Source organism: Myxine glutinosa, chromosome 5 (genome assembly GCF_964187855.1).
Source record: "Myxine glutinosa chromosome 5, kmMyxGlut1.1, whole genome shotgun sequence".
Lineage (NCBI taxonomy): Eukaryota > Metazoa > Chordata > Myxini > Myxiniformes > Myxinidae > Myxine > Myxine glutinosa.
This window is the reverse complement of record NC_136265.1, coordinates 90653876-90674686: the sequence shown is the minus strand read 5'-3', so window position 1 is coordinate 90674686 and position 20811 is coordinate 90653876. Positions and strand designations below refer to the sequence as shown.

Genomic DNA, 20811 nt, shown 5'->3' with positions numbered 1-20811 from the left:
ATCCCCGACACTCTGTGTGGAGATAGAGAATGGTACCTGGTGATGAGTGTCCTTTCATCTCCAATCCCATATGAAGTTTGAGTTCTCCACAGCGAAGAAAATCTTTCAATCCAAGAAATTCTCACATTGTCATCTTCCCTCTTCAAAATGATTTTATCCTGGAAATGTCACGTGTTCATCCTGAACTTGAGGTTTTGGTTTTGTTTGTGTTCTGATTTCCTTTTTGCTCCAAGAGAAAAACTTCCAATGCTAAGGCAGACATTTTGTATTTGTCTCGTCCAACTGTTCTCAATTATTACTTGTTGCGATGTTTTCTCAAATGGTACCCGTGTCTTCTTGTGTGCTTTTAAAAATTATTATTTTGTATTTATTTAATGTGCGGATCTCGACTGTCTCGTCACGTGTTTGTTGGATTCCACGACTCTCTCACTCCAACTCTGCCAATCGCGATCTCCTTCCCGCTGTTTTCCCCCTCACATTCTTCCTTCTATCTCTTCTTCACCCACCCGATTACTTTCTGTAAAACTTCCTCTCTCCACATGTCTACCGTGACTTGTGAGACTTCGGTTACCAAGAGGTGGGTTCAGTTACCAAGTTTCTTCGACAATGCTCACCAAGTGGCGAAAGCACTGCATTTGATACCGTTGATAAGGAACGTCTGGCTTGGCAAGCGATAGCTAGCTGCTTGGTAACTGAACACACCCTGGAATGCGGAGCACTTGAAAGAAAGGTATCTGGTCCTCGAATAACCGGCACTCCAATAAACAACAACAACCTTTCAGTGACGTCGCACTCTGAAAACACCAACGGGGTGTATATTCTAATTTGGCTTGTCGACCCTTCTTCTTCCTCATTTTCTTTCAGCGATGGATATTTTTGTGTGAAATACATTTTAACAACATTAAATACTGGAAACAATGATCCCGTAATAGACGCTGTTGGGGGTGAGATAATGATAGAGCAGGACTCGACGGAAGTATCATGTATGAGTATTATGGATTTATGGTAAAGAAGAAGAAGATTCGTGCGTGGATGCGGTTCCCAAGAAACGAGCAGCGAAAGAAACATTTTATCCAAAGCGAGTTGTGAGGTGAGGAAATGTTGTGGAGATTTGGGGTTTTAAACACATTCGTGAGTTGCGCTAAAGATACCGTTCTGGTAGATTTTAACATGTTTCTTCACTCGATATCAGCGATCGAGAAGGTTAAGCTCGTGACTTGGTCCGCGATGTCCACATGTTTTCGAACCACCACGTGACCATTCTGCATTCATTTATGAATAAAACCCTCAAAATCACGTTGGTGTCTGTCCGTCTGTCCGTCTGTCCGCCCAAAATGTGTTGGCGCTCAAATCTCAAGGGCTATAAATTGAAACGAGCTGAAACTTGGAATATACATTGGCTAATAGGTCTAGTTAATGGCTTTCAAAACAAATTCCACCGAAGTGTTATAGTTTTCCCTTTAAAATTAAATGTATATATAAATAGACATAAATGCTGCCAGCCCATAATCACGATGTCGGAAATATATTTTGCACAATATAAACCCTGCTCATGTCTCTGTGCTGTTAGTCTTCTTGTATCTTCCATCAAATGGCTTCAATATATTGAATCAATGTGGGGTTAATACAGCAGAGGCATGATGGGCAAAGGCAGTAAGTTGTCTCCTGCGTCTTTATTTTAAACTGATCTTTATGAAACTTCACCAAATGGTAGAGTTGGTCATAAGGAAGAAGCCGATTGATATGGAGGTCAACATCGGCCAAAGGTCACAACTTTGTTGAATTTCTAAAATGCTCAATTTTCATATGATTTGAAGAAGAAATTTGCAGAAGATTTACATGTCAGGTCATCGAATTCAACCACCAATAATTTTTGAGGTCACCATAGGCCAAAAGGTGAGCATAGGCCAAAGGTGAGCATAGGCCAAAGGGAGATCTCGCGAGATCACGGCGAGGTCACGTCTTTTCGAACCTGTTCCATGCGCTCACGCTTTCGAAGCTAAGTGATCTTTCTCAATTGTGTTTTTGTCGAGACTGTATCTATCTTTCGGTGTATGTACCTATAGCGTATCTTTTGGAAAATTTTCGGTGCTAATTTTTCGTACATGTATACTAGGGTGGTCCTTATTCCTCAACATTCGGATTTTCTAAGCTCCAACCCCCGGGATTCATTGGAATAGTCGAGAAAACTCTCCTGGTGAACCTTTTTTTCCAATCGGACAACATTTACCCCTCCCTCATCGACCTTGAAGTTTCACCCTGAGGAATAAAAACAACAATCCTTGAAAAAAAAATTTTGTGCCATTTATTCCCAAACTGTTAGCTTATAACACACAACATACAGTATTTTATAAATGGTTACCTCATTACACAGTTAAATGTATTAAACTATAACAAAAATCTTAAGCAAAATGTCCCACAAGGCTCCTAGGCCTGTCCGACTTAGTGCTCCTGCTCCTGCTGGGCCGCCACACCAGCAGCCACGGTCTTCTTTCTGGAGTCCGGGAACTCCGCGCGATGACGAGAGACAACTTGGAGGAGAAAATGCAGTTGCTCATCATCCTGAGTTAGCATTCGGTTGTATTCCTGGATGAGGGCAACAGTCGCCTGTACGCGAAAGCCTGGACACTGGCTCCGGAGGCCGCAGCTGCCCATCGACACGACCTGCAACTGCTGAAGGATTTGACGACCTGCATGGACGTCAACCGGGACGTGGGCAAGGCAGCTCTGACCAAGCTGCAAGGGCACCTGTGGTACCTCTCGGAGGAGCTTGTCGCTCTGGCGCTCTTTGACCCCCTGGTCACGGTGGAGGAGAAGAGGCAAATACTCACCTCACTTCACACTACGGTGGGAGATGAATCTCCAGCGAAGCGCCCAAAGCTGCCCAGCCAAGACGTCTCAGGACTCCAACTGCAAGACATGGCATCAACCAACACGCGACAGTTCTTCCAGAAGCTGCGCCTGGAAGACGGCTTCCTCGACACCGATCCCGCGACCTGGCTGCAGCGGGAAGACTTCCGGACAGCGGCGGCCTTCGTGCAGGGGATAGCAGTCATCAACGACAACGCGGAGCGAGGAGTTGCCCTCATCCAGGAATACAACCGAATGCTAACTCAGGCTGATGAGCAACTGCAATTTCTCCTCCAAGTTGTCTCTCGTCATCGCGCGGAGTTCCCGGACTCCAGAAAGAAGACCGTGGCTGCTGGTGTGGCGGCCCAGCAGGAGCAGGAGCACTAAGTCGGACGGGCCTAGGAGCCTTGTGGGACATTTTGCTTAAGATTTTTGTTATAGTATAATACATTTAACTGTGTAATGAGGTAACCATTTATAAAATACTGTATGTTGTGTGTTATAAGCTAACATTTTGGGAATAAATGGCACAAATTTTTTTTTCAAGGATTGTTGTTTTTATTCCTCAGGGTGAAACTTCAAGGTCGATGAGGGAGGGGTAAATGTTGTCCGATTGGAAAAAAAAGTTCACCAGGAGAGTTTTCTCGACTATTCCAATGAATCCCGGGGGTTGGAGCTTAGAAAATCCGAATGTTGAGGAATAAGGACCACCCTAATGTATACACAATCGTCGGTTAATGCGTATCGAGTATTCTGCGGCCTAGTACTCGTAGGCTTAGGCTACCGTACCGTCTCCGACCTTGTGGTTTTGTTTTTCTCTCAGCGATTCGTCGAATGCGCTGCCATTATTTTCGTTCTCTGTTTCGTCCCAGTCGTTCACCCCATACCTCCTTGTTTAATATCTCTACTCAAAAAAAAAAAAAAAACCCAAAAAAATATTTCCTTCCCAGGTCTTATTCGTTTATTTGTTGTTCTTTTTTGTTCGTTCGTTCTTCGATCACGTGGTTATAAATGTATAATCTCTCCCCTGAACAACTGTTTTCTCTCATATATTATAACACCCTTTTCTTCTTTTCCTACAAAAGGATGCTTTCGTCTTGCTCACCAAATCTATTCATTCCAAAAAATATATATAATACCATCTCTTACAGTTCCTCCTTTCTACATTCCCTAAACTATCCAGAACTCCACCCCTCCTTCAGTGTCCTCAAACGTATTTTTGACTCGAAGGTCTCAAACTCATTTTGCAAAAAATGTTCGTTTCCCATGAATCGTACACTTTTCAAAATCCAATCTCACCCCTCCCCTCCAAAGCCTCCCCATCACCCATCCCTTTCAAATCTCCCCCCTTGCCCCTTGCCCCTTCCCTCCCCTCCCTCCTAAACTCCCCCCACACCCCTCCCCTCTGAGACTCTCCCTTGCTCCTCCCCTCCTAGACTCCCCTCTCACCCCTCCTCCTCAAAGCATCCTCCCTGCTTCTTCCCCCTTCCAACTTTCACCTTCATCTCCCCCAACCTTCTGCCTCGCTCTTCCCCCTCCTCAAATAACACCTCACTGTGCCTCACCCAATCTCCATCAAACCTTTTGTCCGCCCCATTCTTCCCTTTCTCCAAGCTATTCTGAAATCTTTGATACCTCTTTGATACCTCTCTCCCTACCTCTTCCTCCTCTTCCACATCTTACCCTACCCCTCCCCCCCCCTGTTCTGGACCCGATGCTCCCCCTTCCTCTTCATTAACGGTATGGACCTCAAACATCCGGGGCCTTCGCTCAAACTTGACTGATCTCTCCATACAGGTTGCTTCTGACAAACCAGATGTGATCTGCTTAACAGAAACTTTCCTCCTTCATGATGTCTCTGATGCCTTGGTATCTCTCCCAGGTTACTCCCTCCTCCGGTATGATAGACCTGAGCCTCGTCCTGGAGGTGGGGTTGCTATCTTTATAAAAAACTCTCTTCCTCACTCGCCCTCCACTGCCCTCTCTCCACCTCACCCCCAGGAATACCTTTGGCTACGGCTTCCCCTTCGCTCCCACCTTTTGTTCATATGTGTGTTGTACCGTCCACCAAACAGCGATGACTCCATCTACATCTCGCTGTCTGATAATATGGACCAACTTCTATCTACCCATCCCAACTCTCTCTTCCTCATATGTGGTGATTTCAATTGTCACCATGCCAGTTGGCTGGGTGTGGGTACCTCTCTCACCAGCCATGGCTCTTCAGCAAAGGACTTCTGCGACTCACTGGGACTGACACAATCTGTCAATTTCCCGACCCGGATCTCAGTCAACGGAGCATCTTCTCTTCTGGATTTGGTTATGACAAACTTCCCTGAAAATGTCTGCTGCTCTTCTTCTGCTCCAATCGGCTCATCTGATCATGTGCTTGTCAAAGTGGACATCTCTCTGACCATTCTCAGAGAGCCTCCTCAGCGTCGACGAGTCTGGCATTTCTCTCAGGCCAACTGGCACGGTCTTCAAGCAGCCATCAATCACCTGGACTGGTCTCCCATCTCTACCGCCTCTGTCATCAACTCATCCTGGGAATTCTTTCAAAGTAAATTGCTCTCTCTCATGCACAGATTTATCCCATCTCGTCTTCAGTTGTCATACCCTTCCTCCCGTCCATGGTACACGGAATCTTGTGGTGAGGCTGTTGCCCTGAAACAACTTGCTTTCGTCTCCTGGAAAGCAAATCCAACGGAAAGAAATCTCATTTCCTTTCACAAAGCCCGAAACAAGTGTGTGTCCACCCTCAGGAGAGCCAGGAAACAATATCTCACCGTTCTCAAGACCGAACCCTCTTATCTGTCTCCCTCTTCCAAATCCTGGTGGCGTCTGGTCAAATCTGTTTCTGGTGTTTGTTCCCCCTCCATCCCCTCCCTCACCTCAAACGGCTTAACGGCTGACTCCGCACGTGAAAAAGCTGAATGCCTCAACTCTGTGTTTGCCTCTAAATCTTGTGTCCCAAACCCATCCCTCTCTGTACCCACCGTACCCAGTCGTACCCAGCTGCTCCTGGACTCTGTGTCCTTTCCTCCTGACAAGGTGGAAAAGTTTCTGTCAACCCTCGACTCTGATTCTGCAACTGGTCCTGACGGCATCAGCCCACGGGTCCTAAAATCATGTTCTTCCGCTCTTTCACTCCCTCTTTCTGTTCTCTTCACCCTCTCTTTTGCTCAAGGTCATCTGCCATCTGCTTGGAAATCAGCCAACATCACCGCTTTGCACAAAAAGGTGCAAAAACAGTTCCCAGCAACTACAGACCAATCAGCCTTCTCCCAATTATCAGCAAAGTCATGGAATCCATCATTGCTTCAGATATGAAATCTTTCCTCTTCTCCAATGGCTTGATCTCTGATCATCAATTTGGTTTCAGACCTGGTCACTCTACTCTGGACTTGCTGCTTCTGCTTTCTCAACAATGGATGGAGGTCCTCAACACCAAACAGGAAATTAGAGCTGTCTCCCTTGACATTTCACGTGCCTTCGATACGGTCTGGCACCCTGCTCTGCTCACCAAACTCTCCTCCTTTGGTATCCATGGAAATCTCCACGCATGGCTGGCGGACTTCCTCTCTGGTCATAGTCAACGTGTGGCCTTAATGGGTTTCTCTCATCTCCTCTTCCTGTTCAGGCTGGAGTTCCCCAAGGTAGTGTTCTGGGCCCTGTGCTTTTTCTGGTCTTCATCAATGATCTCTCTGACTCTCTTGAATATCCTCTCTATCTCTTTGCTGACGACTCTACTCTCTGTCGCTCCATTCCTCATCCCTCAGATCGGCAGTCTGCAGCCTCCTCACTCTCTGCAGACCTGGACAAAATCACAGACTGGGCAAACAAATGGAACATGTCTTTCAATCCTGATAAATCTCACACTCTTACGATGTCTCTCCGAAAAGACCGACTGGAAAACCCTCCCATCCACTTTCTGAATAATCCTCTCCAAGAAGTTCTGTCACTCAAGCTTTTGGGTCTCACTATTTGCCATGATCTTTCCTGGGAAAACCACATTTCAACTCTGGCCTCCAAAGCCAGTCGCCGACTGGGCATCCTCCGTCGTGCGAAGTCCTTCCTTGGCACACCTGAGCTCCTCACCACATACAAGGCTTTCATCCGCAGCTCTATGGAATACTGCTCTCCCCTCTGGTCTGGTGCTCCTGCCTCACACCTAGCCCGTCTTCACACTGTTGAAACCAAAGCGTTCAGAATCATTGGAATCTCCCGCGATGAAGCTAACTCCAAGGGCCTTTCACTCACTCACCGCAGGCAGGTTTGTAGTCTTTCCGTCTTCTACCGACTCCTCTCTGGCCTTGCCCCCCCAGCCCTCTCTGGGCTCTGTCCCCCAAATATTCCTACAGGTCGCACAAGGTCTGCCTGCAACCCTCTTATGGTTAAACTGCCAAAGTCAAGACTTTCTGCTCACCTTCACTCCTTCATGCCTCTTTTCTCCCGCCTCTGGAACAAACTCCCTCACTCTCTTCAAGCCCACTCCACCCTCCAGGTCTTTAAAACAGCTGTTCACCACCATCTCTTATCCTCCCCCATCCAAAACCTTGATCTTTTCTACCCCTGCTAATTTCGGTCCCCTTGTGTTTTATACCTCTCCACCCCCCCCCCCCCCTCCCCTTCCCACGCCTCCTGCCCCCAAGCCCTCTCCCTCCCACACTTTTCCCTGCTCTCAAACGTTGTGGTTGTGTGCTTCCCCTTCTCTCCCAATCTTGGCTGCCGCTCCCTCTTTTTGTATATTTTGTTTGTCTGGTTGATTTGTTTGTGAAATAAATGTTAGCTCTTTCACGAGCCTCGATTCAGTATACAAAAAAAAAAAAAACTTAAGGTGGAATTTCTAAAATCCTCAATTTTCATCCGATTCACTTGAAATTTGAAGAATGATTTGCACATTAGATCACTGAATTGTACCACCAATTATTTCTGAAGTCATGAAATCGCCATGAAACATTAGCAAGTTGTAAAGGTAGCCACAACTGAGAAGCCTATTGATTTTGAGGTCGAAGGTCATCTTGAGGTCAAATTTCTGAAATTGTCATTCTTTATCCGATTGCCATGAAAATTGAACAGCATTTGCATATTGAGTCACTGAATTGGGAAATCAACTTTTTTGAGGTCAAAAGGTGAAAGGACAACGAGGGTCAAACTTCAAAATCATAAATTTTCATCTGAAAATCTATTTTCATCTAATTTATCCGAGCTCTGATTAAGATTGTCAATTTAAATCTCAATGAAATGGATAATTTGATGTCTCCATGGCAACTTTCTTTGGGGGCATAGGGGGTGGATTATGCGCGACGTTTTTTTATTTGTTTTTGTGTACATAGACAAGGCTCGTTTAAGAACAAAAAGTTTATTGTAAAGTGGCAAAAAGTGGCAAAAGCACTCGAGCAAGCACTACAGCAAAACTGTTGGTAAGGAACGGCTGGTTTGGCAAGCGATAGCAAGCCAATTGGGAACTGCACACATCTAGATGAGCGAGACAGACCGAGGGCCCTTTCCTGATTCTGCCGCTTGTGCAATGAAAAAAGTTTATTTGTGGCGATTTTCAACACTTTTCACCTTTTTGTTATCTCCGCAACTGAAGGTGGATGGAGGTTATGTTTTCACCCTCGTCTGTTTGTCTGTTTGTGAAGAGGATATCTCAAAGATTTGTGGATGGGTTCGGATGAAATTTGGTGGAAATGTTGGGTTTGTGACGAGGACGAAATGATTAGATTTTGGTGAAGATTGGAATCTGGATCTGAGAATTTTTAAAGTGATTCTTCACCATTCAGAGATAAGGCAAAAAATATATATATACAGTCATCCCTCGCTATATCGCGGTTCACTTTTCGCGGATTCGGTACATCGCGGTTTTTTCTCGCTAGTATATGTAAAATTATATCGCGGATTTTTCGCTATATCGCGGGATTTTGCGGTATAAATGTATTTTTATATACTATTATTTTAAATATTTTTGTGGTAAAATAAGCATTTTCTAGCCTAAAAAATTAAAAAACGTAAAGAAATAAGAAAAATACAGTGTTTAAAACATATTACAAGAAATAAAATACTGTACATAGTGTACAGTAGAAGGGTAGACAAAGAGTCGTGCGTATGGAAAACGCCAGTACATTCATCATCGTCATCACCTTCATCGTCATCAGTACTGCACAGCTAATTCATCATCATCTTCATCACGCAAGTTGTAGTATTGAAGAGCCGGGGCTCTTGCTTGATACGGACGAAATGACGGGCAAGACACAAACTCGTCCGAGAAGATATTTATTCTCAAAACCAACTCGGGAACACTGAAAAGCCCATTTATCGGGCTGCATTATAAAGCACAACCAGAAACCGAAAGCCACGCCTCTCAAGCGTGGCGTGCTTCGGTGAATCGGTGGTCACGTGATCAACAGGTGTAGCTGATTATACCCGCAAAGCGCGGCACGCTTTAGCGGTCACGTGACCAGCCACTCTCGCGCCGGGAATCCCCGCCGGTGAGGTCACCGGCTGGAGCAAGGAGATTCTGATGCTGGTCTTGCTTGGGGAACCCATGGGTAGCTACAGTATCTTCAATGGTGAGTACCCATTAGAATTTTATATGTTGTTAAAATTACGTATGTTTAAGAGTGTAAAAAGTGTTTAAGAGTATAGGAAGTGTTTATAAGAGTATGGGAAAGGTTAATAAGAGTGTGGGGAGTTCATAATGCTTTAAAATATATTTAAAAAAAAAAAAAAAATGGTCGCTACTTCGCGGATTTTCGTTTATCGCGGGGGGTTCTGGAACGTAACCCCCGCGATAAACGAGGGTTCACTGTATATATATATTGTTGCGGATTGGAGAATCCTGTTTGTAAATATCACCCTCTGTAAATGTAATGATCCTTGTAAATACCTCCGTTAATTGTAAAGGTCAAAGGTCATCCCCTTAGTTAGTCCATCGCATGCACGTAGAAAATCATATACCCTTCTAAATAGTTATCTCTTTATTCCATGTCAGTATAAGGCTCTGTTTCCCATTAGTTGACTCTGCATTGCATCAAATCGAATAAGATAGTTCCCTTTTCAAGTTTCCCCCAAATCATCTCTTCAAAGTGCCAGTAACATTGGGTGGTTTTCTGTGGCGTTCACCACCGTAACATTGGGCGGTTTTCTGCGGCGTTCGCCACCGTTGCATTGGGCGGTTTTCTTCACTCAAAACTCCATTACGCACGCGGTCAGCTCGGAGAAGAAAGGCGTGTCTCCACCTCGTCATGAGAAGGAGGAGTGAGCCAGCCCCCGATCAACCAACCAAGCATGAGGGGTTTGGCCTGAGAGGGCGGAGGAAAGAAACTTCGGGGAGGTTCAAGAAGATTCTAGGGCGTGGTTATATAACCCATCACGCGGAGCCCCCACCTCAGTCCAGTTGAAGCAGATGACCAAGGAAGCCCCCACAGCAGATGAATGAGGAGTCCACCGCAGCTGAGTCCACCGCAGCTGAGTCCACCGCAGCTGAGTCCACCGCAGCTGAGTTGAGTTGAGAAGGAGTTGAGCTTCAATGGCAGTTCGACCCGCGGTTGCGAAGCAACGCCGCCGTACGAACGAGAGTGAGGAGGGTCGGTGGCTGCTCACCTCGAGCCTTGCCGTTGACACGAACCGGACCCGCACCCTTCCAGCCCTGTGGTCCCACCTCCTCATCCGTCCAGCCATCCACCTCCTGCCATTCCTGTCATCATCCCCGTGTAAGTCTGATTGTCGTCTGTTTGTCCGTGTTGTCCCTGGGAATAAGTAAGACTGTATAGATAAGTAGAATTGCACTGTGTCTTCCTCTTCTGTAAATTATTTTCGTTTCTTTCCTTCTCCTTGGTTTATTTGGTTTTGTACAATAGTTAGTAATAAATTCCTGTTCTTCCTTACTCTGCCTTCTTTTCTTCACATCCGTTCGTTTTAGAGTTTTCCATCATTTAACACCTGTGGCACGATTTGGCCAACGTTTAGGATCGGGTTTAGTATTGCTAATGGTTCGAGCCGCGGGATGCTAATCCGCTTGGCAAAATAACATCTTGTCCGCGGTCTTGAACGGGGTTGCCCCCCTGCCTCTGGAGGGAGCGGGGTGGCTTCAGGAGTGGAGACGGCCAGTGCAAATATAAGGGGGATTAACCCCCCTCCCCCTGCTAAGGGGAGTGCCGTGCTCCGTTTCCGTAACAATTGGTGTCAGGAGTGGGATTCGGACCTGGAGTGCGACTAGCGCACTCAAAATTACGAGTGGCCAAAATTTTATTAAAACATCCAAATTTTAAAATCGTGCCATGGATAGTCAAGGCGACCGGATGCCGGTGGGGGTAGAGTTAGAGGGTTTAGAAGCGACCCAGGACCCCAGGGAAATGTATATGGGGGAGAGAGAGAGGAGGAGAGCAATGAGGATGTGGTTGCGGGGGTATCAGGTGCACAAGATGGTGCCCTCGCGCACGAGGTTTCAGGCGCACAAAATGGTGGCGGCTCGCACGTGGCGACGAGGGCCACGCCCGCTGCGCAAGTAGGGGTTGTGGACCTGCAGAGCTTTTTGGCGCAAGTACTGGTAACCATAAAATCGGCGTATGGGTTGGGCGAGAGGGTCCCAAGGGTGCGCGATGGGGTAATGCGGGTCGAGGAGCGCAGGTTGAGCGAGTCGGAGCAAGGCACAGGTAACTGGACCGGGGTAGAAATCACGACCATGGGGTTTGGGGAAGCCGGCGACCGCTGAGGTGGAAGAGGGAATTTTAATCAAGCCAGCGGTCGTCGAGGTGAATAAAGAAAAAGCAGTAGTGGGAATTGAAATTGGAGAGACCAGGGACTTAGAAAAGCACTCGCGGCAGGGAAAGATGGAATATGTGCAAAGTCCGTGCTCACATCATAATGTTGTACTTCCTAACCCCAATAAAGATTTGCAGGTGTTGGAGCGAGGAGGAAGAAGAATCCCCAGGTGAGTCGGTCTGTATAATGTGCGGGGAGATTTTGTAGAAGGATGTTTGTCGACAAAAGAATTTCCGCGCGCTTGGGATCGAGAAAGCATCCGGGCGTTGGTGAAGGGTCCCCTGTGAGTGGTGTGAGTGTAAATGGCGCGCTTGTGAGGAAAGATTGTGCGTCGGAGAATGAATGCACGACAGAGTACGAGTGTGAAACCGAGTGCGAGCGAGAATGCATGTCGGAGTGTACGGAGTGTGACACGGAGAGTGAGTTGGTGGTGGCGTAGGTGCGAGAGGGCACATCGGAGCGCGAGTTTGAAACCGAGTGCGAGCGAGAATGCACGTCGGAGTGTACGGAGTGTGACGCGGAGAGTGAGTTGGTGGTGGCGCAGGTGCGAGAGGGCACATCGGAGCGCGAGTGTGAAACCGAGTGCGAGCGAGAATGCACGTCGGAGTGTACGGAGTGTGACGCGGAGAGTGAGTTGGTGATGGCGCAGGTGCGAGAGGGCACATCGGAGCACGAGTGTGAAACCGAGTGCGAGCGGGAATGCACGTCGGAGTGTATGGAGTGTGACACAGAGAGTGAGAGCAATACGGAGTGTACGTGCGAGGGTGAGAGTGACCCGGAGAGTGAGTTGGTGGAGGAGTGGGTGCGAGGATGCACGTTTGGGATTGACGGGGAGAGTGTGCGAGAAAGCACACCTGAGTTGGTTGTGGCGCAGGTGTGGGAGAGCCCATGGAAGCGCGTGAGTGGGTGGATGCAAGAGTGCACGCCCATGGTGAGTGTAACGGAGGAGAGGTGTGGAACGAAGTGTGCGAACGATGAGTGTGCGCAAGAGGTGTGGTGTGTAACAGGGAGTACAGTGGTGGAATTGACGAAGTGCATGGGATGTATGAGCAACAAACGGAACGAGTGGTGTGAGCATGTCCAGGAGGCATCAACGTTGACCGGGGCTGCGTTTAGGGTGACGGATAGCGTGCGCGGTGCGCTTTGTTTGCAGCGAGGACCGGCCGGGACCGTAAGCACGTCGCTCTTCGGAGCATCGTGCGCGATTCGGGCCGGATCCCGCACTGAATGGTCGGTGCCGCGTCTGAGCGGCGATCGGCGCGATTCCGGGGGAGGGGAGCCAGGTCGGACCTTCGCCCCCTGGCGGGGACGGGGTTCCGACCGGGCGAGATTGAGCCATCGGGCCGGAGACCGCAAGGATCCGCGCCGAGATGGTGCGTGGAATCTCGGCCCGACCAAACCGCCTCCCCTGAACCGAATGCCGGATGGATTCAACCTGCAGGCGACCAAACCACCCAAATTCATTGCTCGGCTTTGTGAAGCCGAGTTTTAATAATGTAACGATGCACCAAGGCTCAGATATAGCGGACTGTGATGGTAATAGTGTTTTGGATTCAAAATTGAGAATAGTGAATAGGATTGGCTGTAATGATTGGCAAATTGATGATTGGTAGAATGATTGGCAGTGATTGGCAAATTTTGATTTGCAGGAAATTGGATGGGCCAAATTGATAGTAAAGGATGCCCGATGTGGTGGGAAGGCAAATCCACCATCCCTCACAACACGGGGCACATGAGCACTAGCTATGGGGTTTATGGCAGTGAAAACTAGCCCGGGAGGGTTAGGATAATGATAGGGATCCAGAGAAGATTGACCATAGGTAACTGGAGATTTAAGTAGCGACACTATACAGTTAGTGGGGACATAGGTAGATTAGTTGGGATGATAACGACGTGGTATGTGCTTAGTTTAAAGGCAAGACGGGGACCACCGAGTTAGAAGGAAACCAGGTAGATCAGATGATGACGTGTGTTTGAGAATCGAAAGTGTATGGAGCAGTGTATGAGTGAGTAATGGTGATTGAGTGTTGTGTTGAGCAAATGGTCCTGGAGGAAGGAGGGTGCAGGTGGCACCAAGTGTGATTGCACAGGTGTGCAAATGAACAGGTGTGTGGAATACATGGAGTATGGAATACATGGAGTATGGAATGGATGGTGTGGAGGGAGTATGGTGGAAACTGTGGAGTGGAGTGGATGGTGCGAAGGTGTGAATGGGGGAAAAGTGGACCCCTATCACGAATACCCGGGGAGGGTAGTTTAAGAGTTAGGTAGAGGGAGTAGGCAAATTGTGGTTGGATATTGGCATCTGTGGTGCGTGTGGAAGAATGGTGTTTGGATGGGTGCATTGGTGACGTGGAAATGGCTGGGCGTGTGGCCTGTTAGTGTGTGTAGTTAAATGGGCACTCCGCCACTGTTAGGATGTCGGCCAGGTGAGGCCGCAGGTGGGCTCTGGGAGCCGGTAGAGTTGTTGTGGATGGGGCCCGAGGATCCAAAGGACGGACGCGGGTAGCCCAGTGCCAGAGAGGGCACCGAGGGGGGTAAGTGTCAGAGAGGGCCTTCCCCAGTTAGATAGGTTAGGGTAAGGAGCAGGTAAGCTCGGAGGCAACTGCAGTGGTGGAGGTGTGCAGGTGGGTAGACCTGCTGGGAGAGCCACACGACCCAGTCCTGAAATTGTGCAAAGGCACAGGGAGTTGAACCGGGGGAGTGAGACCCCAAATTGAGGAAGCACCACAGTTTGGTCAATGGGAATTTGGTTCTTAAAACCGCATAGATTGTAAGATGGCCAATGGATTGACAGGGAAAGACCCCGGGTAGTGTAAAGTGTATTAAAGTCATTTAGAGGATAGTTGGGATTAAGAATCTCCTCGCACCATCGACATCCACTCACCTGAGGTGACAGAACTCCACACCATGCCATGTTTTTATTATTTTTGTGCAAATGTTTGGAATGTGAGACGCATCATGACGTGGGTGTGACATTGTGCTGATGTTCCATCTCTCCCTCCTTATGAGGATTGATGATGAATTGGTGATGGCAAATTTAGACAATGGGATTGTGACGAATTTGGTATTCGGGGAAATATGGGGAGGACGAGACGGTAGCGACGGATTTGTAAATTGTAGTGTAATGTGTAGATTGTTGTAAATATGGGTAAGGGCAAGGGTGGAGTAGGTAACAGGGGGGGTGACGTACGGTAGGGATGAGCTTTCTCACTTCGCTTTCCGTGCGCACCTTGTTCTGCATTACCTGTGTTGATGTGTACCCTTGCGCCTTTACCCCTCGTGAACCTGTCATCTCTGTCTTCCTTCCCCAACTGAGGACCGTGCTCTCTGGGCACTGGGGGGAGCGTGCGCGGGGGCCGCGTCGGTGTGCCCGGAATTTCCGCAACCAGCTGCCTGCATCCACGCACCACTTATGGACCACAGTCTGTGGCCAAGCACCACTTATGGACCACCAGTTTTGTGGCATGGCCCCTCTCCTGGGACCGGCCAGGTTGGCCAGAGGAAGATCTTGCTTGCGGACCTCGGTGAGGTGGCACCAAGCCCACAGGTGAACCACCCATAGTCGGCCCCTGTGGGCCATAAATAAAAAAAGTGGACACGTTCTGTGCTTTTTATTATTATTGCAAATAGGCCGCCAGCAAGAAGAACGTGAAGAAAGACAACATCAGGAAGAACAATGGCCAGCAGAGGGAGCCGAAGAACAAGACCGCCAACAGGGTTTTTAAAAAATTTGAACTGTGGTGACTGTGCACTCCGGTGCGTTTTGGTGAGTGGTGCTTTGGTGATTATTGGTGCTGGTGCGTCGATGCAGTGCATGCTGTCTCCTCCCCTCCCACAGGATTTATTCTTTTTTTGTTCCCAAAAGGAAAAATCACAGGTCTTGGGTTGCGTTTTGTAAATAGTCCAAGTAACGTCACTTGTAAATAATTCTCCCTACCGTACATGTTTAGTTTGAAAACCATTCCGCAATTCGGTTATCCTGTGGGCGTGAATCTGTTAGATAGGGTGCAATGCAGCAGGGGGACATACTTATTTGTGTTTTAAAACTGTCACACTCAGGGTCAGGTTAATTGTAGAGGGAATTACACCTACGTGCCACACTAAGTTAAGTTTTATAGGCCCAGGACGTGCCTGGAGGATGAGGGTGCAGTGTTGCGGATTTGAGAATCCTGTTTGTAAATATCACCCTCTGTAAATGTAATGATCCTTGTAAATACCTCCGTTAATTGTAAAAGTCAAAGGTCATCCCCTTAGTTAGTCCATCGCATGCACGTAGAAAATCATGTACCCTTCTAAATAGTTATCTCTTTATTCCATGTCAGTATAAGGCTCTGTTTCCCATTAGTTGACTCTGCATTGCATCGAATCGAATAAGATAGTTCCCTTTTCAAGTTTCCCCCAAATCATCTCTTCAAAGTGCCAGTAACATTGGGTGGTTTTCTGCGGCATTCGCCACCGTAACATTGGGCGGTTTTCTGTGGCGTTCGCCACCGTTGCATTGGGCGGTTTTCTTCACTCAAAACTCCATTACGCACGCGGTCAGCTCGGAGAAGAAAGGCGTGTCTCCACCTCGTCATGAGAAGGAGGAGTGAGCCAACCCCCGATCAACCAACCAAGCATGAGGGATTTGGCCTGAGAGGGCGGAGGAAAGAAACTTCGGGGAGGTTCAAGAAGATTCTAGGGCGTGGTTATATAACCCGTCACGCGGAGCCCCCACCTCAGTCCAGTTGAAGCAGATGACTGAGTAAGCCCCCACAGCAGATGAATGAGGAGTCCACCACAGCTGAGTCCACCGCAGCTGAGTCCACCGCAGCTGAGTCCACCGCAGCTGAGTCCACCGCAGCTGAGTCCACCGCAGCTGAGTCCACCGCAGCTGAGTCCACCGCAGCTGAGTCCACCGCAGCTGAGTCCACCGCAGCTGAGTCCACCGCAGCTGAGTCCACCGCAGCTGAGTTGAGTTGAGAAGGAGTTGAGCTTTAATGGCAGTTCGACTCGCGGCCGCGAAGCAACGCCGCCGTACGAACGAGAGTGAGGAGGGTCGGCGGCTGCTCACCTCGAGCCTTGCCTTTGACACGAACCGGACCCGCACCCTTCCAGCCCTGTGGTCCCACCTCCTCATCCGTCCAGCCATCCACCTCCTGCCATTCCTGTCATCATCCCCGTGTAAGTCTGACTGTCGTCTGTTTGTCCGTGTTGTCCCTGGGAATAAGTAAGACTGTATAGATAAGTAGAATTGCACTGTGTCCTCCTCTTCTGTAAATTATTTTCATTTCTTTCCTTCTCCTTGGTTTCTTTGGTTTTGTACAATAGTTAGTAATAAATTCCTGTTCTTCCTTACTCTGCCTTCTTTTCTTCACATCCGTTCGTTTTAGAGTTTTCCATCATTGAACACCTGTGGCACGATTTGGCCAACGTTTAGGATCGGGTTTAGTATTGCTAATGGTTCGAGCCGCGGGCTGGTATAACGCTCGGCAAAATAACATCTTGTCCGCAGTCTCAAACGGGGTTGCCCCCCTGCCTCTCTGGAGGGAGCGGGGTGGCTTCAGGAGTGGAGACGGCCAGTGCAAATATAAGGGGGATTAACCCCCCCCCCCCCCCCCCCCCGCTAAGGGGAGTGCCATGCTCCGTTTCTGTAACAATATATATAGCAAGATATCTCAAAAGGTTTTGGACAGATTCGGACGGAAATTGGTGGATGATTTGGGTAAGTGAAAAGGAAGAAATAATTGAATTTTGCTGAAGATCTGCATCCAGGTCCGAGAAAGTGGTTCTTCACCATTGAGGGAGAACCAAAGGCGACATATAACACGTTATTTCAAAAAGTTGTGGACAGATTCGGACAAAACTTGGTTTATGAGTTGGGTAAGTGACAAGAACAAGCGATTCGATTTTGGTTCAAGTCAAATCCAGACCAACCTATCATTGTCTGACCAAATTCCCTTTTTTAACCCTTTCAGTGCGGGATTTTTTTTTGATAATCCCGGGATCCCCAGTAACCCAAAGAAATTTAAAAAAAATTCTCGAACATCGATAAATTTGATAAAACGGAATAAATTTGGCATTTTTGTACAGGAATGCAACTATGTACTGACGATCTATTTATAGGTATAGTCGATGACGTGTTGTAACGTCGTCCGTATGCAAACCTTTTTCGCGGGTTGTGGCACTGGACGTCATCTGTACTCAAAGGTTAAATTCCCTTTTTTAAGGCCATTTTCCCTGCTAGAGTGGGGGTTAGCCTTGCATGCCCCATGGCAATCATCATGTTTCCCTTTTTGAGGCAATGTTTATGATGGCCGGATGCCCTTCCTGACGCCAACCGTTTAGTCCCCTCTTACACAAAGGGATACGGTGTACCTATTCTAAACACACCGACAAAGATTTGCAAAAACCAAACAAGACAAAAACAGTTCACCTGGTGGAGGTATGATCTCCACCGAATGTAGTCCTCGTTGAGCTATGTTTCGCTCTTCAACATCGCTGGGGTAGTTTTGTTTCATCCTTGGGACAGGTGTTCTGATTTAAAAATGAGCAATGGTCCACTTATGTCGCACTCACATGGTAGTCCATTTACTAATGAGGGTTGTTTTATGATCGTACAATATTTACTTTAAGAATGAAAAGATTTTTATTGTGATTATTGAATTTGTTCACATTAAATGAGTTGTTAATCCACTTAACATGATTTTTCTACAAATACTAAACTCATGTCATAATTTTCTAATAGTCCTGTCGAGTTAAACATCAGGGGAAACGTTGTTTTTCCCATGATTCATCACGTGACAGTGCTTTCTTTCTTTGAGATGGAGCATTCCCTTTACGCTGTGCTTATCACCACTCACAAGGTGATATTTTTGTCGGCAAAGTGAGACCCACCCTCGATCTCATATCGAAAGATTGTGGACCACGATCATCAACAACAACAAAAACAACAACAACAGGCATTTTAAGGCCATTTTCCCTGCAAGAGCGGGGGTTAGCCTTGCGGTCCCCATGACGACCTTCTCCATTTTGCCCTATTTTCTGCATCTCCCCTTGTTAACCCCCTTGCCCGCATTTCTACTTCGACCATCTTCAGCCAAGTCTTTCTCGGTCTTCCCCGTCCTCCACTTCCTTCTTCATTCATTTCCATCACTCTTCTCAACCAGTCACTTTCATCCTTCCTCAACACATGACCAAACCAGCTCAACCTGTTCCTCTTCACAGCATCAATCACAGGCTCTATTACCATCATCTTTCGCAATTCATCATTTGTCTTCCTCTCTCTCAACGATACTCCACACATCCACCGAACCATTCGCATTTCCTCCTTTTCCAGCCTTCATTGCTGCTCTATGTTCATTACCGATGTCTCGCTCCCATAAATCATAACACTTCTCACACATGCAGCATACACCTTTCCCTTTAGCTTCAACGACACTCCCCTCCTCGTCAGCATGCCACTCAGTTCCCGAAACTTCTTCCATGCACATCTCACTCTAGCAACCGTTGCCGAGTCTGATCCACCTTCTCCATCCAGCATGTCTCTTAGGTAACAAAATGTTTTCACACCTTCCAGCTTCACACCGTCTCCAAGATCCAAATCAACATTTCCTCCATCTGCAGCTCCCTCTGTGCACACCTTACACTTGAATGTAGCTGCCACACTGGTTAATGACCCTCTCAAACCACTACAATTTTGATGAACCCACCCAGCGCACATTGTACATTGAATGGAATTCACTCTGACACCCTTCCTGCACACAGCACACGGCCACTTCCTCGTTCTTTCCACCTCACCACATGCTTTACCACTTGCCATCACCTTCGTTTTTCCGATATTCACCTTCAGTGTCAGACCTTTTGTCTCCATACATTCCTTTCACTTGTTCATCTTCTCCTTCAGTCTATCCATACTTTCTGCAATCAACACCAGATAATCTGCATACAACAACTCCCACGGTAAACCCTCCTTTACATTCCGAGCCAGTACCTCCATCACAGCTACAAATAGTAGTGGACTTAGTACCGACCCCTGATGCACTCCCACCTTCACCTCAAACTCACCACTGTTCCCGTCCTTCATCCTTACAGCTGTGCGCGCTCTTTTGTACATTGCCATCACGACTCTGATCAACCATTCCTCCACTCCTAACTTCCTCAATGCCCATGTCACGACTTCACGTGGAACCCTATCGAATGCTTTCTCCAGATCAACAAACCCAAGAAACAACTTCTTCCTCTTCTCCATGTACTTCTCCTGCAACTGCCTCACAATAAAAAGCGCGTCTGTCGTTCCTCTTCCTGGCATAAATCCAAACTGCATTTTGTCAATCTTCACTTTCTTCCTTATCCTCCTCTCCAACACCCTTTCCAATACCTTCATTCCATGCTCCAATAACTTTATCGCTCGATACGAGCCACAGTCCAGAGGGTCACCTTTCCCCTTGTATAGAGGGATGAGGGTACTCAGTTCCCAATCCACTGGAATGCGGCCTTATTTCACCACCAGATTGCAGATCTCTGTCATTCTCTTCACACCCCAACTTCCCGCTGCTTTCAACATGTCTCCCACAAATCCCGTCGGCCCTCCCACCTTTCTACTCTTCATTGCTTTTTAGTAGTGTATATACAGTATGTTGCTTCTGGGACACTCATTTTCCCATTGACTTACATGTTAATTTTCCTCTTAACCTCATTGCCCATTAACACCTCTATTTCTGCCACCCTGATCTTTACGAACCTTTTGGCCTTTTGACATAATAGCTATAGCGAAGGATAACCAACTCTTATCCTTAATGTTGTTCATTAGACCACTCAAACAATGATCCTATGAATATTTGCTCCCTCTCACCATAACTTTTCTTCATTTCCCCATAACACCCCCTTGGCCTTGTGGACCTTTTAACCTTTTACTCTTAATATCGATGATCATTGTTGTTGTTTAGTAGACCACTCAAACAACGATCCTACAAATATTTGTTTATGCGTAGGAAATAATTTAATTCTCCTACAACTCTCTTCACCATCTAATCTCCTACAACTTCACCATCTACAACTTCACCTTAACTTCACCAACTTCACCATCTTCACCATCTTCACCTTCACCATCTTCACCAATAACAAAGTATATGTTTGAGTTTGGTTCTTTATCAAGATATTTTAACTGAGCTCCAATAAAATGATAAACCTCCCTCAATGTTCTTTTTTGAG

At 47.4% G+C, this 20811-nt stretch overlaps 1 protein-coding gene across 1 annotated transcript in view; it reads left to right on the top strand.

Annotated features, from left to right (window-relative positions):
* The first annotated feature begins 1066 nt into the window (after window positions 1-1066).
* Window positions 1067-20811, top strand: part of LOC137427361 (uncharacterized) — a 123740-nt gene continuing 103995 nt past the window's right edge. Inside the window, exon 1 of the mRNA XM_078778378.1 lies at window positions 1067-1090. The gene's annotated coding sequence lies outside the window, so the exon portion shown is untranslated. The remainder of the gene's footprint in view (window positions 1091-20811) is intronic.